Here is a 27,940-nt window from a genome sequence, read left to right on the forward strand (position 1 = left end):
AACAAGTGGAGTTAACATATTGTGAATCTGGTCCACTGCTACAACTGTACACAGAATGAAGCTACTGGGTATTCGCTGTATTATTTGATGTTTGGGCATGAACTGAGGTTGCCCGTTGACCTCTGTTTTGGGCCTGGCAGGGAAGATCTGCCACTGAAGACTTATCTGAAGTATGTGTCTGATATGAGAAGAAAGCTGAAAAAGGATTACAAACTAGCTGAGGTCTCCGCTACCAAGCAGAATCAATGAAATGAGAGGAGGTATGATCAAAAGGTTAGATTCTCCAAGTAATGCCTGGAGATCAAATCCTATAAAGAATTTGGGGCTACCTGGGAAGCATAAGTTGGCTAACCACTAGGCAGCTATGCCCTATGCAATGGAGAGTTTGATGCCAAACATACTAGCTTTCCAGGTGAAAACCAAGGATGAGAATGGACTGGTCAAGCTGCTCCATTAGAACCACCTCTACCTCTGGGGCAAGAGGTACATGTTGACCCTGACCTGGACCCTACACCGAGGAAGAGGGCTCTGGAGCGACAGAGAGGAACTGAAGGACACACAGCAGAAAAGACTAGACTGGATTTCACCACTGAATGTGATACAGACTCAGAGGATGAGGAAATGGGGTTGTGCTATATCCTTCTCTTCACAAACTCCCCAATAATTGATGAAGAGATTCCCAACCCTTCTCACGCTGAGGCGGGTGAAATGGGGGGAGCTAGCGGTGAACAAGCAGGTTTGTGGTTAGAAAATAACAGGAAGCTGGACTCTAAAGTAGCTGGGCTTGAAGCTGAGCTCAACCAAGTGATAAGGGGACTTGAGTTGTCAGGAGGCACGAGCAATGGACAGGGAGGGGCCTCTCCAGGTAAACAGGAAAGAGCCCAGGGAGTGTCTGCAGCTGAAGAAGTAGATAATAGGGTAAGGAAGTCTCAAGGAGTCAGGAAACGCCCAGACAGATTGGCATATGTAGCACCTGGGAAACAGAGTGTGGCACCTATCCCGTTGGTGAGATAAGTCACTGCCATTTACAGCTGGGTTGGAGGCCCTGATATCACCAAATGTCTGTGAGACTTTATGCTATTTAGAAGAGGTGAATCTCAAAGTCATCAGGACATGACTAATTTTGATGGGGGGGGGGAGGAGGGTGTAACGCCCTGGTAGAGGTGTCACTGCTAACGTAATGGTCTTTCTGTGGAAGCTTTGTTTGGGATATGGTTAGATATAGTGGGTGCTTTGGAATGTGAGCCATCCAATCAGGGAAGTGGGGTTTTTTTGTGTGTCTGACACCCGTGTGTGCTGGGGTCTTTGTTCGGTGGGAGATGAAGAGAGCAGACACTGGTTAGGACAGACGGTGGACAGTGATTCAAAGGAACAAGGCACGGAGGTCTACTATGGGTCAGTGACTTTTGGAAGATTTGAGCTCCAACTTGTGCACATTTGACTGTTTAATTATTATAAGCCCTTTTTGTTTTTTTCTTTCTTTTCATTACTAACCTTTTAGTTAAGATCGACAAACATAATTCCTTTAATCGTATGCCATGTGCTGTCTGTTATTTCTTGGCCCTGAGTTGCAACAGGGTAGTAAATTACACAGCGTTCACACAAACCAGGATTTGGGGTGGGAGAACTGCCCCAATCTCATGGATTTAGCAGGACCGGAGTGTGTGTTCCTTAAACTTAAGCAGCCTAAGGAAACCAGGATTTCAAATATATCATCCCAAAGGTACAACACAATAGCCTTAAACAATTAGGACTACACATTAATATCAATGTAAATCTTCAGAAGCTACAATACTAAACACTATGAGAACAGTCCAAAAGTTCCTAGCAATTGACAAATGAGTGTGCTTGGCTGTGCCCATAATTTAGGTTTTACGAGCTTGAGCTGAGAAGAAAATAAATAACAGTAATAATAATATTGGGTATGTTATGACTGAGGAACAGATCTGATGAACAATGGGGTGCAGTTACCCATCCCCCCCCCCCGAGAATCACGAACCATTACTGTTGCTATGCTGCTCATGAGAGAGAGAGATGGAAAACATGCAAGAACATCTGCTACAGATAAGAGAGGGGAGAGAGACTGTTGATTTACTGTATTATGACTTCTACAAGGATTATTTACCTTTTATTATTTTGCTCGTTAACATTCCTCAGGAGACAGCAGGAGTGGCCTGATTTGATGGACACTGTCATTCAGAGTTGATGGATAGCTGAGATCCCGTGAGTAGGGATAAAAGACAGGTCTGGAGAGACACCCTTCAGACACACCAGGAGACACACCAGTGGACACTGATTGAGTGTTGAAACCCACAGGAAAGGTGGGAGCATCGGAGACCGAACCAGGCGATCGGTCAGTTAAACTCACAGTGTTACGGCAGGGCCGGTGGGGACTTGTGTGTGTGTCCACTCATGCCAGAGTGACGAGTCCACCACAGAAGAATGGTCTAGCTGAATGACAGAGGGGTCATAACTGAATGGCCACAACGACACGATGGATTAATAAAGGAGTAAAAGGTTTTCCTGCCGCAGCTGTTGCTGTTACATTTCGCTCGCTCTCTCTCTCTCTCTCTCTCTCTCTCTCTCTCTCTCTCTCTCTCTCCAACGATTACAACACAACAACCATAACTACCTCAGCACTCATGAACTGAACTGAACTTTATACTTTTCTATGACAATTCATTTACCCCTAGACATCGATAGAGCTTGTTTATTATTGCTTATTATTATTCCTACACTTTTAGGTTTATTACTGCTAACTTGTTTTATATGTATATTTGCATTTTTGATATTGTATTGTGTAGTTTACTAATAAACACCTTTAGTTTGGTACCACCAGCTCCAACAGATTCTTCTTTCTCTGCTGGTCAGACACTCAGTTACGGGGTATGTAACAAATTGGGGGCTCATCTGGGATTTGATTACCAAATTGGGGGGCCAGTGAATCGGGATAAAAGTCCCTTATCTGATCTGGTTGCATGGATAACCAGATGGGAAACCAGCAGAGATGGAAATTGACAAATTTTTAAAAGACCCCACTTTGGGGGCATTAGAGGGTGCCAAGAAGGCGGAATTGGTGAGCGTTGCAAAACAATTAAATCTCTCAGCGGTGAAATCGTCGATGAGCAAGGTGGATATACAGAGAGCAATAGCTATGCATTATGTATCCAAGGGTGTGTTCACGTTGGATGTATTGGACCTGTTCCCTGAGAGGAAACCAGCCGAGGGTGAGGTTCAGTTACAGATAGAAAAATTAAGGTTGGCTGAGGAGAAAGAGAAAAGGGAGCATGAGCTCCAGATAAAGGAGGTGGAGGCTGAATGGAGGAGAGAGGAGGCTGAAAGGGAGAAGGAAAAAGCTGATAGGCAGAGGGAGGAAAGGGAGAAAGAGAGGCAGCATGCGCTGGAAATAGCGAGGTTAAAGGTACAGCAGGGAAGAGACCAGGCAGCAGATCCAAATGAGGGGTTCAAGATTGGTCAGGAGATCCAGTTGGTACCTCCATTCGAGGAGATGGATGTCAATAAGTTCTTCCTCCATTTTGAGAAAGTGGCTGTGAATCAGAACTGGCCTAAGGGGAAATGGGCTGTTCTATTGCAGAGCGTACTTAGGGGGAAGGCTCAGCAAGCATATTCGGCATTGTCCATGGATGAGTCTAGGGATTATGAGGAAGTAAAAAAGGCTGTATTGAGGAGTTACGAGTTGGTGCCAGAGGCATACCGGCAGAAGTTCCGGAACTGGAGAAAGCCATGGAACCACACATATTTAGAGTTTGCCCGTGAGATGCAAATGTATTGTGAGCTTTGGTGCACCTCAAAAGGGGTTGTTGGAGATTATGATAAACTGTTACAGTTAATACTGATAGAGCAGTTCAAAGGTTGTATCCCTGAGAGTATGAAGACGTACTTGGATGAGGAGACAGTGACTCTGTCTGTGACTGCCAAGTTAGCAGACGAGTATGCCTTAACTCACAAGACAAAGTTTTCCTCAAACAAGAGCTACCAGAGAGGCAGTAAGGACAGTAGAGAAAGTCCACTGTCTAAGGCAGAGAATAAGGTGGGAGCTAGTGGAAGAGGTAAGGAAGAGGAAAAACAGGCTGGCAGGAAGGTTCCTAGCTTTACGTGTTATAATTGTGGGAAAGCTGGTCATATAACATCTAAGTGCTTTGCTCCAAAGAAGGAGACGGGAAAAGGGAAAACCGCAATCCCTACTGGTTGCATTGAGTCGGTCAGCAGATCGATGAGGAAGGCAAAGGTAGATAAAGCACAAGAGGGGCGTGAGAAGTTTATCTCCGAAGGGACAGTGTCTGTGAAGGAGGGTGAAACCCCAGTTCCAGTGCGGATCTGGAGGGATATTGGGGCTGATCAGTCATTGATTCTAAAGAAGGTATTGGAATTTGGTCCTAAGACTGAGACTGGGGAGGTTGTATTAAGAGGTATCGGGAAAGGGACCGAGGCCGTACCTTTGCACAGGATGTTTCTGAAATGTGACCTGGTATCTGGACCAGTCGAAATAGGGGTGCGGTCGAAACTACTGATGGATGGCGTGGATGTCCTATTTGGTAACTATTTGGCAAGTGGTGATGTGTATTTAGTAGTGAAGCTGACAAGTAAGCCTGTAAGTGCTGAGGACCCGCCCCTAGATGCCAAGATTTATCCCGCATGCGCAATCTTTCGCAGCATGTTTAGAAAGGCGGCTGAGTAAGGAGCCAGTTTAAATGAGTCCAGTGTAGATTTAGCGGAGACATTTTTGCCGACCTTGTATGAAAAGGGGTTACCGGATGAAAAGGAAAAGGATAGTGGATCTAAGGAGAGTAAAGGAGAGGAGGTAGATCTATCATTAACAAGGAGGGACTTTATAAAGGAACAGAGTCGTGATGAGGAGCTTGTGGTGTTAAAAGAATCAGCTCTTTCTGAAGTAGAGATTGATAAAGAACCAGAGGGATACTATCTGAAGGAGGGAGTGTTTATGAGGAAGTAGAGGCCAACCTCGGTGCCAGTCAATGAGGACTGGGCAGTGGTACACCAGGTGGTGGTTCCGAAGGTTTATCGGGATGAAATTTTGAACTTGGCTCACAAGGGACCTCTAGGTGGACATTTGGGAGTAAGGAAGACGTAGATAGGGTTATGAAAGATTTTTATTGGCCAAATATGAGGAAGGATATTGTTGACTAATATAAAAGGTGCCATACTTGTCAAGTGGTAGGAAAGCCAAATCAGGTTATCCCTAAGGCACCTCTCAGACCGATACCCGCCTTTGAGGAGTCTTTTTCCCGAATCATCGTGGATTTTGTGGGTCCTTTGCCCAGAACTGCGAGTGGGCGGCAGTACATCATGATCATGATGTGTACTGCTACTCGATTCCTGGAGGCTGTGCCCCTGGGAAACATTAGGACTCCTGCGGTGGTAAAGGCACTCATTAAATTTTTCACCATGGTAGGGTTACCTAGAGAAATACAGTCGGATCAGGGGAGTACCTTTACGTCCTGTGCATTTCAGCAAATGTTGACACAGATGGGAGTTAAACAAATTCTAGCCTCTGCATACCACCCGGAATCTCAAGGAGCGTTGGAAAGATTCCATGCGACTTTAAAGACTATGATTAAAACTTACTGTCAGGAAAACACTCGAGACTGGGATGATGCATTACCACTTCTGTTATTTGCAGTGAGGGACACAGTTCAGGAATCTCTGGGGTTCAGTCCATTTGAGCTTGTTTTTGGTCACAGGCCCAGAGGACCTTTAACCTTACTCAAAGAAAAAAGGTCTAGTCCGAATGTGCAAGTCAATGTGATTGACTATGTTTTGAGGTTCCGTGAAAGGCTCCATAAAGTTTGCGAGTTGGCAAAGCAAAATCTTAACGACTCCCAGACTAAAATGAAACAATGGTATCATAAACGAGCCCGAGAACAAGAATTTCAAGTGGGCGATAAGGTTTTGGTCCTGTTCCCTGTAGTTACCAACCCCCTGCAGGTGAGATTTCAGGGGCCGTTGTTACGTTCCCCAGTAACCGGGTAATTTACCTGCAAAGATAGATGGGTCCGCTGAGCCTGGTGCTACTATTTTCAAACGTTTTATTTATAAAGGGGCACAAACGTATGGTTAATACAAAACATTCAGAACATATACATCGTCAAAACTCAATCTAAAGCATAGGTGTAGTAATGATCAATCAAAAAATGAGCTCTATCATTGTCTAGGGGTAGAACGATTTGTCCAATTGAAATATAAAAGTCTCGCCAGTTCATGGATGCTTTTTGCCGCTTGAGGGACCGCTGCGTGTTCACGAGTTGGATAGAGAAAATAAACTTGCCAGCCTTCTGGACTCAAAGCGTGAGATCGAGAACGGGAGTTCCTCGTTGTCAGTCTGAAATCCTTTTTGGACTTATTAGCCACTCGATTCCCTAGCTAGGGGGTTCAAATCACACGTGGCTTCCGAGCAGCTTCCCGTTATTACGAGAGGGATGAGCGATGGTGTCCGTCTAGTGTGTCGCTAGAGTACCGCCTCCAGCAATCTCCTTTTTATCATGGCTGGCAAGATTTGTAAATGTCAATCAAGGTAGGGTGAGGCCATCCCCACACCACATTGCCCGAGGGTGTCCATGTCCCTGATATCTGGCACGTACTATAGAGTTGCAATTCACACAGGTGCCTCTAAGAACAATGGTCAACTCCGTGGCATTGTCTCTCATTTCCTGGGTCCAAGACCCGAATTAATAGCGATCTTGCGATTCTCTTGAAGGAGGGGGCTGAGGTCATGACACCTCCCCTCTTAAAAGTTTTTTACCAGCGGTTAAAAACAAGTTGGTACAGGATCTTTTTTTTTGGACTCTAACATACTACACCAGCTTTTCTCTTCACAGAGTACTACCGTTATACATTCCAGTCAGTATCTAAACAGGTAACAATTACAGTGCCCCTTTCTTTAATATCTTAACATCACGTACCGTACTAAAGTCTGGTAGCACCAAACTTCAGCTCAATAACCACCTATTTTTATTTATTTTCTTCAGCAACACAACTAAGGGGGTGTGATCTTAGCTTAGGTGCATCTACAAAAGTTTATACAAATACTAATCGTTTCAGTCGTGTTATTTCACCGGCAGGTCTCCAAAAGGGTTGTCTTTATTAGTCACCGGCTTGGGCGCAAACCCGTACAACTGGCGTCGCTGTTTAAAAATGACAATTTCTATTAACCCTCTTCTCTTTCCCGGGGAGTCCCCCCGTGGGGAACTTGAGTAATTTGGCGAGGTACTCTCCCACCTTTCCTTTCCTCGAGGGTTATCCTCTTAACTCCGTATCCCCAACCTAGTCCATCATGGGAATTTCCGCCCAATTTCTTAATGCTACACAGGTAGTTAACCCTTTTGTCAAGACCATACAGGCTGATGTGTTTTAGTTCGAACCTTTTTCTCCGGCCACATTTAAATTTCGGCTTCCTCACAGCGCTTTCTCGAATAACAATAGCGTGTGAGGCCCCTTTACATTCCAAATCAACCTGTAATCGATGCGCAGGCATCAATCTAGACTTGAACTTTTTCCCTTTCGATTTGGGAACTACAGATTTTCCGTTCTCCTCCACAACAACAGTTATCTCCCCATTCGTAAACTCCACCTTAACTCTGAACACCCCCTTTAGCACAGACACCTTCTTTCCCGAACCAAGTCTATCTGATCCAAAAGGACGGCCATCTCGTCCAGCTGAGTCAAATACCTCAGACTTCTTCTGAGCTCCGTGACTAGGTTCAGCATCACGTGCATCCCCATCTTGGACACACTCAAACGGGGCATTGGCCTCTTCCAGGCTTTCAATACCCGTACCCTTTTCAAATTCTAAATTCCCCTGATCCTCCCAGTTACTCTCTGGGCAACTCACTTCCGGAGTAACCTCAACCCCACGGGCTGAAACAACTCCATCTGCCAACCCAGCAGACTTCTTCAAGGTAATGGCATCCTTTTCATCTAGGACTGCCCTCATCTCATAATCGGGAACACCTTTATAACTCTCAACTTCTTCAAACAGGGCTGCCACCCCCGACAGATCATCCATGTCCAATTCTCGAAACCCTCGTGGCACAGGGTTGGTAAAAACGTCTGAGCCAATTTTAAACTGCTCGCTTTCTCAGCTGCCGCTCTCGACAGGCTGCGAGTGTCCGCACATGCGGGATAGCTCGGGGACTCTATGGGCGGGGCCTCAACACGCACCGGTCGGCGGGTCATAGTCATGGCCGACCAAACTTTTCCTCCTGCTAAATCGTTCCCAAGGAGGACATCCACGTCACTTCTCGGGAATTCTGATGGCACCCCCATTTCAACTGATCCATACACCAGCTCACAATCCAAAATGACCCTACGCAAAGACACCCTTTCTGTCACTTTTCCTATTCCTCTCAGGGCTACCTCGCCCGTCGGGGGTCCGAATGGTAATACGTTGCGGCTAATTAATGATAGCTCCACCCCCGTGTCTCTCCAAATCCGTACGGGGATAGGCGGGTCCCCCTTCCTCACAGACACGGTTCCGGGTGACAGATAAATCTCCGACCCCTCGCGCTCTCTGCTCCCCTGGGACCCTCTTGCCGATTTTCTGATTACCACTGCACACCCGATAGGGATCGCTGCTCTCTCTCTCTCTGGTTCCTTTCTCTGAGCAAAGCATTTAGATGCAATATGACCCACCTTTCCACAATTAAAACAGGTTAAACCAGGAAATCTCCAGGTTTCCTGCCTGTTATCCTCACTTTTTCTGCTAGCTCCCGGCGGAGTTTCTCCCTTAGCTGGCGGATTTTCCCTACGGTCTCTCGGGTAACTTTTTGGCGAGGAAAACTTTGTCTTGTGGGTTAGGGCATATTCATCTGCGAACCTAGCCATTTCTGAGAAGGACTGATTCGTCCTCTCATTTAAATACATTCGGATCTCTTCCGGAACACAACCTTTAAATTCCTCAATCAAAAATAATCCCTGATACGCCCATAATTCTCGGCCACCTTTTCCGCGGTGCACCAACGGTCCAAGAGCACACTCTTCTCATGGGCTAGCTCGGTATACGTTTGATTCCACCCTTTCCTTAAATTTCGGAACCTTTGTCTATACGCCTCAGGTACTAACTCGTAACCTCGGAGAATGGCCTCCTTTACTTGATCATAATTCCATTCCCCTTCTGGGGGCAACGCGGCATATGCCCGCTGTGCTTTCCCTCGTAACACACTTTGTAACAACTCCACCCACTGCTCTCTGGGCCACTTCTGATTCACTGCCACCTTTTCAAAAAGCAAGAAATAACTATCAACATCCGTCTCCTCGAAGGGGGGGACCAACCTCAACGCCCGACTAACATCAAACCCCTCCTCTCTCTCTTGCCCTTGAGCTCTTCGCTCTTGCTTTCGCCTGTCCAGCTCCAATTCATGGCTCCTTTGTTTCTCTTTCTCTTCTGCTTCTGCTTCTAGCTGCTTTAGCTGGAGCTCATGACCCCATTTCATCTCTAATTCCTTTAGTTTGAACACCTGCTCCCTTTCCTTTTCCTTTTCCTTTGCAGCTTGTTCCTTTTCCCTTTCAGCTCATTCCTCAGCCTTTTCCTTTGCAGCTGCTTCTAGCTGCTTTACTTGAAGATCATGTTCTAACCTTACTTTCTCCAACTCTACCTGATCTGTCCCACTCGCTAATCTCTTTTCGGGGATATTTTCCAAATCCTCCGCTGCAAACACCTCCTTTTCAATGTAATACTGATTTATGACCCCTCGCACTTCCTGCTTTTTCATTGAAGACCTCACCTCTGCGAGGTCTAACCCTTTTGCCAGATTTACCAAGTCTGATTTGGTAGCCGTCCCTAGCGCCTCTACCGTCGGGTTTCTCATAAATTCACCCACATCCATCTTTGCTGGTTTCCTGTCTGGCTACCTGCGTAACCAGATTTAAGTTTGGACTTACAGCCCGATTCACTGAACCTCCCCTTTTGTTTCAAATCCGGGACGAGCAACCCACTTGTTACGTTCCCTAGTAACCGGGTAATTTACCTGCAAAGATAGATGGGTCCGCTGAGCCTGGTGCTACTATTTCAAACGTTTTATTTATAAAGGGGCACAAACGTATGGTTAATACAAAACATTCAGATCATATACATCGTCAAAACTCAATCTAAAGCATAGGTGTAGTAATGATCAATCAAAAAATGAGCTCTATCGTTGTCTAGGGGTAGAACGATTTGTCCAATTGAAATATAAAAGTCTCGCCAGTTCATGGAGGCTTTTTGCCGCTTGAGGGACCGCTGCGTGTTCACGAGTTGGATAGAGAAAATAAACTTGCCAGCCTTCTGGACTCAAAGCGTGAGATCGAGAACAGGAGTTCCTCGTTGTCAGTCCGAACTCCTTTTCGGACTTATTAGCCACTCGATTCCCTAGCTAGGGGGTCCAAATCACACGTGGCTTCTGAGCAGCTTCCCGTTATTACGAGAGGGATGAGCGATGGTGTCCGTCTAGTGCGTCGCTAGAGTACCGCCTCCAGCAGTCTCCTTTTTATCATGGCTGGCAAGATTTGTAAATGTCAATCAAGGTAGGGTGAGGCCATCCCCACACCACATTGCCCGAGGGTGTCCATGTCCCTGATATCTGGCACGTACTATAGAGTTGCAATTCACACAGGTGCCTCTAAGAACAATGGTCAACTCTGTGGCATTGTCTCTCATTTCCTGGGTCCAAGACCCGAATTAATAGCGATCTTGCGATTCTCTTGAAGGAGGGGGCTGAGGTCATGACACTGTACAAAGTGATTAAGAAAATAGATTCACTGAATTAGGTGATCGGAACACCTGATAGATGAAAGCCGAGCCAGTTGGTTCATGTTAACATGCTCAAAGGCTATAATGACCCGACCCCCCCCCCCCCCCCACGGTGGTCAGTGTTGTCGCGAAAACCGATGAGACAGAAAGGATTGATAAGGAGGGGCCTGAGCGTTTTGAAAAGATAAGCATAGTACCCACCAGACTAGAGAACTCTGTTATTTTAGCCAACTTTGCCGATAAAGTAAGTCATTTAGACCCTGAACAAAGAGAGCAGCTGACACAGCTAATTAAACGGCATGCAGATTTATGCCCAGATGTTCCTAGGAGGTGCAAAGGAACAGAGCATGATGTTATTGTTACCTCGGCCCAGCCGATAAAACAATCCCCTTATCGGATGAATTTGGAAAAGAGCAAGCTAGAGGAGAAAGAAATTGAGCATATGCTAGCTGCTGGTATTATTCGTGAATCTTCCTCTGCATGGGCATCTCCATGCGGGGTTGTACCGAAACCGGACGGTAGTATAAGATTCTGTACCGATTACAGAAAGGTGAATGCTATCACACAATCAGATGCTTATCCTATCCCCAGGGTGGATGATTGTATTGATAAAGTGGGTAAAGCGAGATACATCACTAAGATTGACCTGCTAAAGGAATACTGGTGTGCTCCTTTAATGGACAGGGCTCGAGAAATTTCACCCTTCGTCACCCCATCCGGGTTCTACGAATACAATGTCTTGCCGTTTGGAATGGAAAGTGCTCCAGGGACATTTCAGAGGATGATTGACGCCGTGATTAAAGGGTTAACAAACACAAAGGCTTATATTGACGATGTGGTAGTTTGGAGTGACACTTGGGATGAGCACATTGAGGCTATAGAAAAACTGTTTAAAAGAATGCCTGCGGCCCATCTCACAGTGAACCTCACAAAGAGTGAGTTTGGCCATGCCACGATCACGTACCTGGGGTATGTGGTAGAACAGGGGCAGTTGGCTCCTGTGCAGGCTAAAGTACAGGCTATTTCTGAGGTTCCTGGCCCTATCAAATAAGAGGGCTCAGAGAAGGTTTTTGGGCATGGTAGGGTACTATCGAAAATTTTGTAAGAACTTTGTGGATATTGCCCTCCCGCTTACAAAACTCCTACGGAAGGAGGAAAAATTTGAGTGGAGCAGTCCTCGTCAGGAAGCTTTTGAGAAGTTGAAAACCATACTGTGCCATCACCCTGTGTTAAAAGCACCTGACTTTTTGAAACCTTTCTCCCTGGCGACTGATGCAAGTGATGAGGCTGCAGGGGCAGTCCTATTACAGAAAGCAGGGGATGGAGTGGAACACCCAGTGGCGTATTTCTCTCGAAAGTTCAATGTGCATCAGAGAAATTACTCCACTGTGGAGAAAGAATTGTTGGCACTAATCTTGGCAATTCAGCATCTTGAGGTTTACGTCTGTGCAGCACAGAGACCATTAATTGTTTATACTGATCACAACCCCTTGGTATTCTTGGCTAATATGAAAAATAAAAATAGGAGGTTACTAAGTTGGAGTCTGTTGTTACAGGAATCCGATATTAAAATACACCATGTAAAGGGGAGTGACATTGTAATTGCTGATTGTTTATCTAGATGTTAATTTGAACGAGTATCTGTATTATTTTTGTAGTTAAGATCACTTCTGTATTTTGTTAAACTCTGTAATTCTGTAATATGCTGTATTAGTTAATTTTCACCTTGGTGAAAATTCCCAGAAGGATGGGGGTGTTATGAGTGAGGAACAGATCGGATGGACAATGGGGTGCAGAGTTACCCATCCCCCCCCCGAGAATCACGAACCATTACCGTTGCTATGCTGCTCATGAGAGAGAGAGATGGAAAACATGCAAGAACATCTGCTACAGATAAGAGAGGGGAGAGGACTGTTGATTTACTGCATTATGACTTCTACAAGGATTATTTACCTTTTACTATTTTGCTCGTTAATGTTCCTCAGGAGACAGCAGGAGAGGCCTGATTTGATGGACACTGTCATTCAGAGTTGATGGATAGCTGAGATCCCGTGAGTAGGGATAAAAGACAGGTCTGGAGAGACACCGTTCAGACACACCAGGAGACACACCAGTGGACACTGATTGAGTGTTGGAACCCACAGGAAAGGTGGGGGCATTGGAGACCGAACCAGGCGATCGGTCAGTTAAACTCACAGTGTTACGGCAGGGTCGGTGGGGACTTGTGTGTGTGTCCACTCATGCCAGAGTGACGAGTCCACCACAGAAGAATGGTCTAGCTGAATGACAGAGGGGTCATAACTGAATGGCCACAACGACACGACGGATTAAGAAAGGAGTAAAAGGTTTTCCTGCCGCAGCTGTTGCTGTTACATCTCACTCGCTCTCTCTCTCTCTCTCTCTCCAACGATTACAACACAACAACCATAACTACCTCAGCACTCATGAACTGAACTGAACTTTATACTTTTCTATGACAATTCATTTACCCCTAGACATCGATGGAGCTTGTTTATTATTGCTTATTATTATTCCTACACTTTTAGGTTTATTACTGCTAACTTGTTTTATATGTATATTTGCATTTTTGATATTGTATTGTGTAGTTTACTAATAAACACCTTTAGTTTGGTACCACCAGACTCCAACAGATTCTTCTTTCTCTGCTGGTCAGACACCCAGTTACGGGGTACGTAACAGGTATCAAATCAGAAACAACAAAATGAGCTATACCTCAACACACCTTCTATACATTGATGATTTGAAATTATATGCTCATTCATCACTTAGGTTAAAACAATTAATCCAAATAGTAGAACTATTTTTTGAAAGAAGCAAACATAAACTTTGGTCTGGATAAATGCAGAACATTAAACATGAAGAAAGGTGCGATAGAGCTAATGGAATAAAACAGAGCAGCAGGATACAATACAACTGATGGATGAATATGAAACATTAATTGTCTGGGATATCAACAAGGAAAGAAAATAGATCACAGTGCAATAAAGGAAAAACTTTTGACAGAATTTTCTTCAAGGCTTATAAAAATCTGCCAAAAGAGCTCAATAGTAAAAAATATAACAAAGCCAATAAACACCTTCGCTATATCTATATTAATATATTCTTCTGGCATTATATCTTGGTTCCAAACCAATCTGCAAAACTTACAATGAAATGTAAGAACTCAAAGTACAAATTTCAGAAAACATAATGTATGTTTGAATGCACTTAGATTAACATGACCTGGGTCAGAAGGAGGAAAAGGAATAGCAGACACTAAAATATACACAACAGTCAGATAAAACTTCTAAGGATGTACTTTCATCAACAAAACCAGAAATCAGCACTCCATGCAAGCATATGCAAGACTAATAAGAAGTTTACACCACTAAACTTAAATGAGAGTACAACCCAGAAAAAGGGAGTTATTATCACTATTGAAGTAAAAGTAAACCAGTGGAAGAGCATGGCCCTCCATGGAAGGCATCCGCACAATCTGAGCAGACTAGATGTCAATAAGGAAGTATCAAATGCCAGGCTCAAAGTTGGAGATGAGGTGGTTAACACAAAAAGTTATCAAAAATCCATAATAAAAGACCAACAAATTCAAGATGATGAATGTATAAAATGTTGAGAAAACCAGAAGCAATCCAACACATTACATGACACTGTAGCAGCTTAGCACAATCTGATTACTTACACAGGCACAAACAAGTGGCAAACATCATTCACCAAAACCTTGCCTTAAAATCCAAACTCATAAAAGAAACCATACCTTACTATAAATACTAGACTGATCCAGTTTCGGAGTCAGAGACCTACAAATTATATTACAACTGATCCATTATTACACATAGGTCATTATGTGTAATATTATTATGGATAGTTATTATGGAAACATAATAACAATCCAGATATAATAATACAGGACGAACAAGCAAGAACAACTTACTCTGCATAATAGATACAGCCATTCCAAACACACATAATATATAGACATTAATAAGTGAAACTAAAAATATGCTGAATTAATCTGGATGATGGGATGGTAAATTGGATTAGTAATTATGCAGATGATACTAAGATAGGTGGAGTTGTGGATAATGAAGTAGGTTTTCAAAGTTTGCAGAGAGATTTAGGCCAGTTAGAAGAGTGGGCTAAAAGATGGCAGATGGAGTTTAATGCTGATAAGTGTGAGGTGCTACATTTTGATAGGACTAATCAAAATAAGACATACATGATAAATGGTAGGGCTTTGAGGAATGCAGTAGAACAGAGTGATCTAGGAATAATAGTGCATGGTTCCCTGAACATGGAATCTCATGTGGATAGGGTGGTGAAGAAAGCTTTTGGTATGCTGGCCTTTGTAAATCAGAGCATTGAGTATAGGAGTTGGGATGTAATGTTAAAATTGTACAAGGCATTGGTGAGGCCAAATTTGGAGTATTGTGTACAGTTCTGATCACCAAATTATAGGAAAGATGTCAACAAAATAGAGAGAGTACAGAGGAGATTTACTAGAATTTTACCTGGGTTTCAGCACCTAAATTACAGAGAAAGGTTGAACAAGTTAGGTCTTTATTCTTTGGAGCGTAGAAGGTTGAGGGGGGACTTGATAGAGGTATGTAAAATTATGAGGGAGATAGATAGAGTTGATGTGGATAGGTTTTTTCCATTGAGAGTAGGGGGAGATTCAAACAAAAGGACATGAGTTGAGAGTTAAGGGGGAAAAGTTTAGGGGTAACACGAGGGGGAACTTCTTTACTCAGAGGGTGGTAGCTGTGTGAAATGAGCTTCCAGTAGAAGTGGCAGAGGCAGGTTCAATTTTGTCATTTAAAAAAATTGATAGGTATATGGACAGGAAAGGAATGGAGGGCTATGGGCTGAGTGCAGGTAGGTGGGACTAGATGAGAGTAAGCATTCGGCACGGACTAGAAGGGCTGAGATGGCTTGTTTCTGTGCTGTAATTGTTATATGGTTATATAGTTAAAAGAAGAAATTGAAAGACTATGGAACATGAACAGGGTATATATTGTCCCTATAGTAATATCGACATCCCAAAGACACTACACAATGGCATTAAACAATTAGGGCTACACATCAATGTCTATGTAAATCTTCAGAAAGCCACAAATCTAAACACCACTGGAAAAGTCTAAAAGTCCTAGCATTTGAGAAATGAATGTACTTGACTATGCCCATTACTCAGATTTTACCACTTGAGCTGAGAAAAAATAAAAATAATAATAAGAATAATTTTATCTATAGAGCACTTTTCATACAGATGTAGTTCAAAGTGCTCTACAATAGGTTAAAAATATAAAACAATAAAATAACCATGGAAATGAAAGACAAAAAGATGTTAGTTAAAAGCAAGGTTAAGAAAATTGGCTTTGAACTGGCCTATAAAAGTGTTAGCTGAGTCTGCATCCCATATAGTTTTAGGTATTGAGTTCCACAATTTAGGAGTGTAGTTCAAAATAGCTGACCTGCCAATTATCATTTGAGGGAGATTGTTTAAACTTAAGGGACCGGTAGAAGAAGACCTAAGAGGTTGAGCTGGATTATAAAACATAAACAAATCTGTGATATACTCCAGTCCCAGACTATTAAGAGCTTTAAAAACAAGTAAGATTACTTCAAAATCAATTCTAAAAGATACAGGAAGCCAATTCAGAGTAGTTAGTATGGGAAGGATATTTCCCCGCTTCCTGGACTCTTGACCTCCTAATCTGCCCCATTATAGCCTTACACCTTATTAACTGCCAAAACTGCACTTTCTCTGCAACTCGAACACTTTATCTGTGTTAAGTGCCTGAAATGTGTTGGCATGGGAATTGTTGGAAGCTGTTATGACAGCAACTTTAAAGATGCATTTAGATCGACACAAGGACAGGCAGAGAATTGAGAGTTTTAGACCTCATGCAGATAGATGTGTTGTTCTTGCTCCTGTCCTATACTTTTCTATGCACTAATTTATGGATGGCACATGAGACAAAGTTTGTCACAGTACCTCAGGATATGTGACAATGATAACCAATTAACCATTTTTTGCTGGGATTTGAGACAAAAAAAATTCAAAGAGATACACAGCGGGCATTTCAGGGGAAAAAAGACACTTCTGTTTATCTTTTTATCTGATGCTAGCATAGTGCTTTAAATTCTTCTGGTAGTATCATCAGTAACAATCAAGTGCTGCTCAATGGTAAGGTTTCAGATGTGCCCCACCTCATATTTTGTGTGGGTGAAAATGAATCGAGAAAAAGTTAGGGAAAATTTCTATCAAATGAGACTCACAATTTGGTGTGGAATGTGGACTACTTGGAATTTTCTCTGTTGTAACATAGCACATACAGTAGAAAAGTATAGGACAGGAAAGGGCCCTTTGGCACACAATGAACTTGCAAACTATGATGGCAATTTTGAACAGCACATCTACCTGCATGCGATCTATATCCCTCAATTCCCTGCCTGTTCTTGTGTTTGCCTAAATGCATCTTAAAAGTCTTGCACTTATCTCCTGGCAGTGAATTGCAGACACCTACCACTCTCTTGACATATAACTTTCTTTTAAATTTCCATTCCTCACTTTCATACAATGTTATCCAGCAATATCTCTTAAATTTATTGTTTGGAGGAGTGTTGTCTATTTCACATCTCCCCTCTACACTAGAGGGGGCATATTCACAGCAATGGCTCCAACCCAGTAGGACTGACATCCTAATAGACAGGCAGTTCAGAGCTCCTCCTTACCCTGTCGGCACCAAGAATGTGAGGCTTCAGAATTTTGAAAGAGGAAACAAGTTATTTCATTTTAATCTAACTAAATAAAGTTATTTGCAGAACAACTCAACTTGCAATGATGGTAGTTTAATATTTTATTATAATCGTTTCATTTTGAACTGGAAAGAAAGATACTTCATTTGAATCTTAACAAAACTCAGATTATTTTACCTAAAGTAGATACAATTTAATATTTTTCAATATATTATTTTAACCTTGAGGGAAAAATAAATTTAACAAAATAAAGATTATTTTGATGAATAGCTTCACCTTAAATAGTACTTTTTTTACATTTTGATTTGGTTCCTCATTTTCAAAAACTCTTCAATGATCCGAAACCCTAAAAAATACTGACGTCTCTTACAAAAAGAATTGCGAATTTTCGCTAATTGAACAAATATTACAGAAATTACAGGTTCAGAAAATGCTAGAAATACTCAACAAGTCAAGCAGCATCTGCAGTGGAAAACAAAGTATTTTGATGAAATCTCTTTCATCAGAAGTAAGAAATGGAGATAAAAAATGTAGCTTTGAGTTCCAGAGAAGTTGGCAGGAGGAATAGATTGGCAAAAAAGAATATTTGACATTGCATTGCTTGAAGCCAATGAAGCAAAAGTAAATGGGAACAGTTAGACGATTAATTATGCTTACTTGAGTGTGTTGTGAATTGCTAATATCAGAAGTTGAGGCCGTATCTTGCTGGGCAACCTCTATAAAGGTAGGGCATGAAACTGAGCCAATTACATATTTGGATGACTTTACAGCAGAAGAGACTAGTTTTCTTAAAGGCAATGAAATGATTTACCTGAGGTGGATAGTATTTAAAGATGTGTGATGATCTAAATTAAGTGATAACAAGTTGGCAGAGCAGTTTACAACTCATCATATTTAATCCCATTCCGTTCATTAAGCTGTAACTATACTACAAAAGTACTTCTTTACTGTGAATCAGAATCAGATTTATTATCGCCGGCATGTGATGTGAAATTTGTTAACTTAGCAGCAGCAGTTCAATGCAATACATAACCTAGCAGAGAGAGAAAAAGATAATAAATAAAATAAAACAGAATAATAAATAAGCAAGTAAATCAATTATGTATATTGAATAGATTTTAAAAATATGCAACAGCAGAAATACTGTGTTACGTTCCCCAATAACCGGGTGACTTATCAGCAAAGATAGATAGGTCCGCTGAAGCCTGATGCTACTATTTTCAAACGTTTTTATTTATAAAGGGGCACAAACGTATGGTTAATACAAAACATTCAGATCATATACATCGTCACAACTCAATCTAAAGCACAGGTGTAGTAATAATCAATCAGAAATAAGCTCTATCGTTGTCTAGGGGTAATGTAGATATATATATTGTTTACTGGATATCTAAAAGTCTTTTGCGGTCACTGCAGTTCCACCAGCTGCCGTCGTTGTGGTGTCGCGTTGGTGCACTTTTGTTAGAAAGAGAGAGAGAGATGGGATGAAACAGTTACCCGACCGGTTTTCCAACCTGGAGGAGTTCGGTTTGTCGGAGCCTCGTTGGGGGAATGAATGCTCATCTGTGGCCTCCCCTGTAGCTACGCCGTTCTTCCATTGTGGGGTCGCCAATCCCAGGCAAGGAAAAGACGCACACGAACCCCACCACCGGCTGTCGCTATCAAAACGCTGTCACAGGATTTCTAGCATGTCTTCTGGTGCGTCCAAAGGGGTCGTCCCACCCAGACCCTCCTTTATACTTCCTCACGGGATCGCCGGTGTCAATCTCTCTCTCAACCAGCCCACGTTGCCCGAGGGCTTTACACGTGGTCTTCATGAGACAATAGTCAGAGTCACTTTATTCTGCTTCCCGGGGGAACGTGGTCTTCCGCACGTCTCCCTCTCTCTCCCATTTTCCTGTGTCTATTCAGCACGTCTCTCCCCCTCTTGGGTCATTTGACCCCCCCCCCCCCGACTAGGGCTCTTTGCGATTCTCACAAAGGAGGGGGCTGGGGTCATAACAACTGTATGTTAAGAAAGTGATGTAGTGTCCAAAGCTTCAATGTCCACTTAGGAATCAGATGGCAGAAGGGAAGAAGCTGTTTCTGAATTGCTGAGTGTGTGACTTCAGGCTTCTGTATCTCCAACCTGATGGTAACAGTGAGAAAAAGGCATGCCCTGGATGCTGGCTGTCCTTAATAATGGACGCTGCCTTTCTGAGACACTGCTCCCTAAAGATGTCCTGGGTTCTTTGTAAGCTAATGCCCAAGATGGAGCTGAGTAGATTTACAACCTTCTGCAGCTTTGTTCAGTCCTGTGCAGTAGCCCCTCCATACCAGACAGTGATGCAGCCTGTCAGAATGCTCTCCACGGTACAACTATAGAAGTTTTTGAGTGCATTTGTTGACATACCAAATCTCTTCAAACTCCTAATAAAGTATAACCACTGTCTTGCCTTCTTTATAACTACATTGATATGTCGGGACCAGGTTAGATCCTCAGAGATCTTGACGCCAAGGAATTTGAAGCTGCTTGCTCTCCCCACTTCTGATCTGTCTATGAGGATTGGTATGTGCTCCTTTGTCTTACCCTTCCTGAAGCCTGATTCATTCTGATAGTTAGAAAAGAATGTGAGAAAAGTTATAAATACATTTTTTCAGAATGTTGATGCAATGAAAACGAAGAAACACATTATACGTTTAAATCACAATGATGATTTAAACTTGGACAGGAAACTCCTGTTGATGATAGTACCATGAATATGTTGTCCTTGGCATTCAAACTTCAAAGTTTAAAGTAAATTTTGACACATTGTAACCTATGACAATCTGCTCCACCGTTCATAACTCCTCCAAACTTCATGTCATCTACAAAATTACAAACCCAATCTTCAACTTCCTCATCCAAGTAATTTGTAAAAATCATGAAAGATATTTTCATGCACATTGTTTATGGTGCATATTGCAATCATGATTCACCATTTGTAATTGAGTAAGGATGACGAATGCAGGTTATTCTATACCAGGGATTTCCCAGCCTGGGTCTAGGGACATCTTGCTGAATGGTATTGATCCATGGCATAAAAAAGTTGGGAATCCCAGCTTCATACTGGATCATTTTGAGCCTGTGGAGGATTGTTGGAGCTGTTCTGATCCAGGAAAATGAATAATTGTTCATAACCCTCTGTCCTTAAGGCAGGTAGGTGTGAAAGACTTTATGGTCAGCAGAGTATATGCATTGTCTGACCACGTGATTGAAACAGTTCCAAGGGCAGTGAGTGAATAAAATCGTGAAGGATGTTTATGGAATTCTTCTTTAACCCAATTGAAGGATTTCTGTCCAAAGCCAAGTTGCCTTTCTCATAAATTGCAGCAATTTTGATAGTCGGGCAATAAAGTTATACTAGGTAACCAAACCTGACAGTCCATCTGTTCTGTCAGCTTCTCTCCCTCCCTCAAAATTCAAGGCTGCTGGCTATTAGAATGAATTACTACATATCTTTACTACTAAAACTTAAAACTTTCTTATGTCATGGTGTATAATACTCAAAAGGTAATAATAAAATGAGATTTCTCCACTATTTATAAGTTAATTTATAAATTGATGTGAATATCACAGTTTGTATGTAACAATGGGAGACATGAGGTTTAATGGATAAGCAGACAGGTCGTCTCCTCTTCCTTTGTATTACAGAGACAGCCAGTAATTGATAATCTGGAGGAATGGATAAAGAAATCTCATTTCATTACATCTTCTTATGAAGTCTTAGTATGTGAACAATTGTAAATGGAATGCTTGACTCGATACCGACAATATCTTGATTGAGAAATATAACAAATCAGCCTTTAATGATGTCACATACACGTCAAGACTGCCATGCTTTCAGATGATGGGTGACACATCAATACAAAGTACAGGAAAGAGAACTTTCAGGTGATTGTTTTTTTTGCAATAGTGGAATACATAAGGAAGGAAGCAAGCAAAACAGTATGAGCAACAAAGGGGAGTTGGGACAGGGTTAATGTTGTCATGGTGACAGAGACATCATTAGTGACATTAATGAGAACTGTAATAAGCAGTTGCACAGACCTGAAATATGGGCATGGATTTGTAGGAACCAGCATGTTAAAAGAATTGGGGAAGTCAAAGAGAGTTGCAAGTGGAAGGATAGCTTCTAAAAATAAAGTTCAGAAAAGGTTTTTTTTTGAATAGGTGAGCTAAAGAGACAGAAATTAGATCAAGAATGGAAATTACTGATGAGATCAGTTGTCAGGTGGAGAAAGAATAAACAGCCACAGTTTGATAGAAATGGGGTAGAGAAAGCATACTATGGAGGAGATCAGACACAAAGAGAGAGAGGGGGAGACAGAGTCGGGGGGGAGATGCAGAGACAGAGAGAGAGAGAGAGACAGGCACAGAGAATAAAAAGCCAGGACAGTCTACATTCCTAGATTATCCTGTATTGTACAGTACCAGCGCAGGAGAGATGTTCCAGGCCATAGTATGCTTCTCAAACCATATCAAGCCCACTTGTTTTTACAGCCACTTCTCACATCTGGCAAGACGGTGACAAAACAACTCATCTACATCACAGCCTAGTATAAGCTATATATTAAAGGGAGCAGAGATGAGTGTCACTTCTGGCTGCATGTCTTAAGTGTGATGGATTAATAAAGGAAAGTGGTCAGACCTGGAGATGAGAGTTTGATTGAGAGAAGACATGGTCAACAGAAAATCAACATTTAGGCAGAAAGATTTTTGAAACAAGAGCTCATGCAGGAGTGCATTCCTGGGCTAAACGTACAGCATATTTTAACATGATTGTAAAACAATACAACTGCTCACTTGCGTTTATGTAGATAGAGGTTGTGTGCTATTTTATGCAAAAGCGAAAGAAATAATGTTAGCAGCACTGAACCTTTTGGCAGATATATCTCTGGTGGAGGTGACGAGAGTGTACCACTGCCTGTGACACGGTTGGTTAGTTTTCAGGGAAGGTGACGATGATTTCTTCAGCAGAGTTAGCAACACGTGTCAATCATCCAAGCAAAGCTGTTGAAGAGGAAGAGTAATTGCTCTATCCAGGAAGAAATGTAATTTATGACACCTATCAGCTGCAAACTTTGACAGTTTGAGAGAGAAGAGCAATGTGTTGGAGAATTAAAGAGAGGTAAATTTTGATAGGGAGAGATTTGAGCTGCAACTCAGTGTACCTAATGTGTATTGAGCGACAGCTTTATATTCTTGTGCAGAGAGAGTTTGATGTTTATGTCATCTTCCAGTGCTGGCAGCTAGTTTCAGTACTTCAGAGGGCTAGATGAATGGTACACATATGAATTATTAGGCCTCAGAAATACATAAATTAAGAGAATTCCAAACTCAGTGACTGAAGTTCTTGAGTTTTATTAATGACAAAAATACTTCAGAAGGTTCCCATTTCTGTTAATTAATTTAGGTTTAACTAACGTGGAATAACCAATATCTTGGTCACTGTCACAAACAGGCCTTTCTTTTCCAATTGTTCCCTGGAAATTTTACATCCAATTAACTGCAATATAACATGTGGTGGTGCTTTACAAAAATCCAAACATCCATCATTAGCTTTAAAACTGTAGACAATCAGGTTAATGACAGTGGCAAGAATATTCAAATACTAACACAGCAAAGCCAAATATGCTATTTTCATTGGATGAGATGAAGCAGAAGGTGAATTTTCTTGATGAAGGATTCTGAGAGGTTGAATGAAAGAATATTTTTCTTTAGTATGAAGTTGATTGATAAGAGTCATCAATTTGAAATTATCAAGAGTAAACAGAAAGGCAAAAATAAATCTTTCATATGTTATTTAGGCAGTATGATCATCTCACTGAATGTAAATACTGCTAATTCAAAAATAAGCTTGAAGTATATTAATACCTCAGCAGGTTAACATAAATGTACAGTTCAATCCCGAATATTGATGTTAGCTAGGATGGTAAGTACCTTTCCAAAGCTCTTTACTTCTTGAAACAACAAAAGGAAAACTGGCAACGATTAGCACTCCTACATTGCCCACCATTAGTACCGTGCATGTGTGAACATCGTACTCTAGGTGCCACAAACCCCTGAAGTTCACATGCTTGTCAACATTCATTCTCAAAACTCACATGTTTGGCCGAGGTGCCTGGAGCTATTGACACATTTAAAGCACAAGGAAGAAAGAACGAAGCTTTCAGAAGGGGAAGAGCAGAAAAAAAGATTGATAATGAAAAACAGATTAGTCATTTCCTTTTTGTAGTTTACCCAGTGGTTTACAAGTAATATAAATAATTCTGTAAAATGCACAGAGAATGTTGGTGACGCATAGCTTTTATGGTGCGAGGTCAGCAACCCAATCACTAATTCATCTCTTCATTTTCAGATTATGAAAAACCTGCTGTATATTTCCAGCTTTTTCTTTTTTTTTAAATATATTACTAAGTCAACAGATGAGAATTCTGTTTATAACAGAAACATTCTTCAAAAATTCCTGGCTTAGAGAATAAATTTAAAATAATACTCAAGATGGTTGCATGCCCAGTTGCAGCAGCCATTCTGGTTCCAATTCATGATGTAATTGTTCATCCTTTACATCTTTCTTATGATTGGAAGATCCTACTGGATATTAAATACACCAAATACCTCACTAGCTCCACCATTCCAACATGGCTGATTTATTATTCCTCTCAACCCCATTCCTCTACCTTTTCCTCATAACCAGTGATGCTCCGACTAATCAAGAACCTAACAAACTCCACTTTAAATATACCCAGTGACTTGGCCTCCACTCTATCTGTGACAATGAATTCCACAGATTCACCACCCACTGGCTAAACAATTTCCTCCTCATTTCTGTTCTTAATGGATATCTCTCTATTCTGAGGCTGTGCCCTCTGGTCCTAGACACTCCATTAAAGAAAATGTCCTTTCCATATCCACTCTAGCTAGGTCATTCAATATTCACTCCTCATTCTTCTAAACTCCAGCAAATACAGGCCCAGAGGCTGTAAATGCTCCTCATACATTAACCCTTTCATTCCCAGAATCAGTCTCGTGAAACTCTTCTGGACTCTCTCCAATGCCAGCACATCTTTTCTTAGATAAGAAACTGTTCCGGTAAGATGGTAGCCCACTCAGATGCAATGGCTTCTACAGGACTAACCTAAGGTGTTAATTTTTTTTAAAAAAAATTTTCTTATGATCACAAGACTCTGCTGGACTTTAAGAAGTTAAAGCACTGCAAGTCTACACCATCAACGAGTTGCTCACTGGCAGAGAAACTGAAGGAGCTGGACTTGGTGTGGACCATGATGGTGACTGCGTCAGAGAGGCATCAGTGCGTGAAGGTGGTATGCAGTTTAACGGAGTGACTGTCTTACTCACTTTTCTTGTGATCCAATTCATTGTTCTGTTGGCGACTAGCAGAGCAGATTGTGGGGCAGCTGCATGGCCTCCATTCTAGCGAAGACTATGCCTCAGACCACAGTGTCGCCTGTTGACAGACACCCATTGGAGTCAGTGCACTCCAGCGAAGGCAGTTTGATGTGGCATCCATGCTGGAGTTGGTATTGCCCTCCAATATTCCTCAGCAGAAGACAAGATGTGTTGTGTTCCACTGCAGCCTGCTGCAACATTCATGGGCTCAGGGACTTGGACTATATTTTTTTGTGCGTGACTACATTTTACTGTTATCTTCTCATTTATGTGTTATGTGTGCCTTGTGCTGTGAACGACTGTTGGTACTATGTTTTGCCCCCAAAGTAACGTTGCCGCCTTGTCCCCAAAGTAATGTTGTTTTGTTTAGCTGTATTCATGGGTATTCACGTATGGTTGAATGAGAATTGAGCTTGAACTTGAAAACTACTCACAATACTCCAAATGCCGTCTGACCAATGCCCTATGAATTCTAACCATTCTAAATTGCATTTGCCTTCCTTACCGCTAACTCAACCTGGAGGTTAACCTTTACAGAATTCTATGCATGCATTCCCAAATCTCTTTGCACCACTGATTTTTGAATTTTCTCCCCTTTAAAATCTAGTCCACATCTTTATTCCTTCTGCTGGAGTGGGTGACCATGCATTTGCCTGCACTATATTCCATCTGTCACTCTTTACCCATTCTCCAGATCTGTTTAAGTCCTTCTACAGACTCCTACTTCCTCATCATTACCTGCCTGTCCACCTATCTTTGTATCATCCACAAACATGGCCATAAAGCCATCAATTTCATCATTCAAATCATTGACATATAACGTAAAAACAAGCAGTCCCAACACCAACCACTGCGGGACAGCACTACTCACCAGCAGCCAACCTTTATCCCAACTCTTTGCCTCCTGCCAGTCAGACATCTTCAATCCATGCTAATATCTTTCCTGTGACACCAAGGGCACTTAAGTTGTTATGCAGCCTTGTGTGCGGCACCTTGTCTCTGGCTGTCACACCATGAAGCCCCGAATACAATTTGTTTATCAACATTATCGTTACATTATCAACATTATCAATACTCACATAATCTATATAAATCAAACACTGAACCCCTCTGAATCGTCACACAGCTCATAGTCCCAACCAGTTTGGTGCTGCCTGCAAACCTGGAGATAATACATTTACTTCTATGTTCCAGATCATTAAACTATATTGTGAAAAGCTGAACTCCAAGTACTGAAACTTACAATTCCGGATGAATCATTGCCTGCCATTTTGAAAGATCTATTTATTTCTCCTCTTTGTTTTCCTCTCTGCCAGCCAGCTGACTAGGCCTTTCAACATTTGAAAGGTTTCAATGAGATCCTCCTTCATCTTTCTAAATTCCAGTGAGTACAGACCCAGGACCATCAAAAGTTCCTTATATGATAAACCTTTCATTCCCAGAATCACCCTTGTAAACCTCCTCTGAATCCTCTCCAATGCCAGCATGCCTTTACTTAGATGAAGAGCCCAAAACTGTACATAATACTCAAGGTGAGGCCTCACCAATGCCTTATAAAGCATCCATAGAATCTCCTGTCTGTTCCTCTGACTATTGAGTCCCCTATCATTACCACTTTCCTCTTTACCCTCTTTCCCTTCTGCACCACTGACCTATGCTCCATGGCATTACCTTGGAAGGTCATCCCCCACAAAAGTATCCTAACTGGTATACTTATTTTTGAGGGGAATGGCCTCAGGGCTGCTCTGTGCTAACTACCTATTTGCATTTCCAGTTCTCCTGACAGTCACCCAGCTACTTGCCTCCTGAAACTTTGGGGTGACTACTTCACTGTAACTCCAACTGATGATCTCTTCACTCTCCCGTATAAGCTGAAGGACAAGCAACTGCTGCTCCAGATCCCTAACATGGTCTTCAAGGAGTTGCAGCCGGATGCACTTCATGCAGATGTAGTGCCCTGAGAGACTTTGGGTCTCCCAGGACACCAACCATCTTGCACGAAGAACATACAACAGCCATTTACTACACTTGCTACAGTAAGTACAATGTTGTGTCAATCCAACTAAACAATCAAATGGTCAAATAAATTAATCCTTTCTGCATACACAATGTTCAGTATTGAATGCCCTCCTGCTTCAAAACATCCACCATTGTTCCTGTACCTAAAAAGACTAGGTAACATGTCTGAACAACTGGCATCCTGTCACACTCACCTCAATGATAAGCAAATACTTTGAGAGGCTGGTCAAGGACTACATACGCAGCATGCTGCCACCCACACTGGATTCCCTACAATTTCCCTAACGATACAACCAATCGACAGATGACTCAATAGCCACAGCTGTACACACCGTCCTTACACATCTGGAGAAGAAGGATGCTTATATGAGAATGCTGTTCTTGGACTACAGTTCAGGATTCAACATTATAATTCCCTCTAGGCTCGACAAGAAGCTCAAGACCTCGGCCTTCACCCTGCCTTGTGCAGCTGGATCCTGCACCTCCTGCCAGATCGTCGGCAGGTGACAAGAGTGGGCTCCCTCAACTTTGCCTCTCTGATGCTCAACACAGGAGCCCCTCAGGGCTGTGTCCTAAGCCCCCTCCCTTACTCTCTATACCCATGACTGTGTCACCACTCACAGCTCTAATCTGCTAATTAAAATTGCTGATGACACTACACTGATTGGCCTAATCTCAAATAATAACAAAGAAGCCTGCAGAGAAGAAGTCATCACCCTGACACAGTGGTGTCAAGAAAATAATCTCTCCCTCAATGTCATAAAAACAAAGGAGCTGGTTATGGTTACAGGAGAAATGGAGACAGGCTAGCCCCTATTGACATCAATGGATCTGGGGTTGAGAGGGTGAACAGCTTTAAGTTCCTCGGCATAAACATCACCGAGGATCGCACATGGTCTGTACGTACTGGCTGTAAGGTGAAAAACAGCACAACAGCGCATCTTTCA

Source organism: Hemitrygon akajei, chromosome 2 (genome assembly GCF_048418815.1).
Source record: "Hemitrygon akajei chromosome 2, sHemAka1.3, whole genome shotgun sequence".
NCBI lineage: Eukaryota > Metazoa > Chordata > Chondrichthyes > Myliobatiformes > Dasyatidae > Hemitrygon > Hemitrygon akajei.